The 2,855-nt window shown below is 55.8% G+C and overlaps 1 long non-coding RNA gene across 1 annotated transcript; it reads right to left on the minus strand.

Annotated features, from left to right (window-relative positions):
• Window positions 1–1,013: 1,013 nt before the first annotated feature.
• Window positions 1,014–2,242, minus strand: LOC127035767 (uncharacterized). Its single transcript, XR_007769935.1, has 3 exons — window positions 2,207–2,242; window positions 1,770–1,847; window positions 1,014–1,055 (listed from the first exon to the last, which is right to left on the minus strand). It is a non-coding gene; the product is annotated as an uncharacterized LOC127035767 (long non-coding RNA).
• Window positions 2,243–2,855: the final 613 nt, after the last annotated feature.

Consider the following 2,855-nt stretch of genomic DNA (forward strand, 5'->3'; position numbering starts at 1 on the left):
ACACATGCGTACACACAGGCGCGCGCACACAGAGCCAGACCTGCTGCACACACGCGCGCACACGCAGAAGTGCACGCACACACACAGAGCCAGACCTGCTACACGCACACACATAGTCAGACCTGCTACACACAAGCACATGCATACGCACACACAGAACCAGACCTGCTACACACACGCACATGCATACACACACGCACACACAGAACCAGACCTGCTACACAGACACACGCACACATGTGCGCACACACAGTCAGACCTGCTAGACACGCACACGCGCGCACACACACAGAGCCAGACCTGCTACACACACATGCGCATACACACGCACACAGAGAGCCAGACCTGCTACACACACACACAGAGCCAGACCTGCTGCACGCACGCACCCACACAGAGCCAGACCTGCTACAAACATGCATGCTTGCACACGCACACATGGAGCCAGACCTGCTACACACACATGCGCGCACACACACACAGAGCCAGATCTGCTACACACACGTGCACACACACAGCCAGACCTGCTACGTACACATGTGCACATACACACACATAACCAGACCTGCTACACACATGCACGCAAGCACGCACACTCACACAGCCAGACCTGCTACACACATACATAGACACGCTCGCGCGCGCACACACACAAGATCTGCAACACGTGCACACACACACACACAGAACCAGACCTGCTACGCACACACACGCACACACAGAGCCAGACCTGCTGCTACACACACAGACGCACACGCACACACACACACAGAGCCAGACCTCGTGCACATACATGCACACAGAGAAACACAGAGCCAGACTTGCTAGGTGCACACGCACACGGTGCCAGACCTGCTAAACACACACATGCGCACACACAACAGGGACAGACCTGCTACACAGACGCATGCAAGCACGTGCACACAAAACACTCACAGAGCCAGACCTGCTACACAGACGCACACACGCGCAAACACACACAGCCAGACCTGCTACGCACACATGCACAGCGCCAGACCTGCAACATGCACACACACGCACACACAGAGCCAGACCTGCTGCACACGCACAGAGCCAGACCTGCTACACACACACGCATACATGTGCGCGCACACACACAGCCAGCCCTGTTACACACACACAGAGCCTGACCTGCTACCCACACGCGCGCACACACACACAGAGCCAGCCCTGCTACACACGCACATACACGCACACAGGCGCACATACACGCACACAGAGCCAAACCTGCTACACACACACACGCTCACACACAGCGCCAAACCTGCTACACACACACACACTCGCACACACAGAGCCAGACCTGCTACACACACACACACACACTTGCACACACACACAGCGCCAGACCTGCTACTCACGCACACGCACACACACACACGGAGCCAGACCTGCTACACACACACACTCGCACACACACGCGCACACACACAGCCAGATCTGCTACACACACAAATGCACACACACAGAGCCAGACATGCAACACACACAAACACACTGCGCGCACACACACACACAGAGCCAGACCTGCAACACACATGCACACACACACAGCCAGACCTGCTACACACACACTGAGCCAGACCTCCTACACACACACACATGCAAACAGAAACACAGAGCGAGACTTGCTACACGCTTGTGCACATGCGCGCAAACACACATACACAGAGCCAGACCTGCTACACGCAAACACGAGCACACTCACACAGCCAGACCTGCTGTACACACGCTCACATGCACCAGACCTGCAACACACACACATGCGCACACACACAGAGCCAGACCTGCTACACACACACACGCGCGCACACACAGAGCCAGACCTGCTAAACACGCACGTGCACACACACACACAGCCAGACCTGATACACACAGACACACACACACACACAGAGCCAGACGTCCTACCCACACACACACGCACACACACACACAGACACACAGAGCCAGCCCTGCTACACATACACACACACACACGTGCACACACACGCACACAGAGCCAGCCCTGCTACACACACACACACACACACAGTGCCAGACCTGCTAAACACTCATGTGCTGGCACACAGGTGCACGTACACACACACACACACACAGAGCCAGACCTGCTACGTGTGCGCACACACACACACACACACAGAGCCAGACCTGCAAAACAGACTGCACACACACAGAGCCAGACCTGCTACACACACACGCACATACACACACACACAGAAAGAGCCAGACCTGCAACACACTTACATGGAGCCAGACCTGCTACGCGCACACACACACACACAGCCAGACCTGCTACACACACACACACACACACACACACAGCCAGACCTGCAAAACAGACTGCACACATACACAGAGCCAGACCTGCTACGCACACACACAGAAAGAGCCAGACCTGCTACGGACACACACACAAAGAGCCAGACCTGCAACACACTTATATGGAGCCAGACCTGCAACACACACACACACACACACAGCCAGACCTGCAAAACAGACTGCACACATACACAGAGCCAGACCTGCTGCACACACACGCACATACACACACACAGAGAAAGAGCCAGACCTGCTACGCGCACACATGTGCGCACGCGCACACACACACACACCATGGATTCACCCCAGAGGTGGCTACATCTTAGCACGGGGCATCAACCCCTCACAGAGACCCTTTGTCATGGGGCTTGGGATACTTCTGGACCCACGCTGCATTCAGTGACCTCCTCATCCCGGGCCAGCTGGAGAAAAGAAAAGGGTCCAGCCAACTCTCCCGTTACCAGCTGGGAACCAATGGTAACCAGGTCTGGCTATTTTCAATTGACATTTGA

The sequence above is a fragment of the Gopherus flavomarginatus genome, chromosome 16 (genome assembly GCF_025201925.1).
Source record: "Gopherus flavomarginatus isolate rGopFla2 chromosome 16, rGopFla2.mat.asm, whole genome shotgun sequence".
Lineage (NCBI taxonomy): Eukaryota > Metazoa > Chordata > Testudines > Testudinidae > Gopherus > Gopherus flavomarginatus.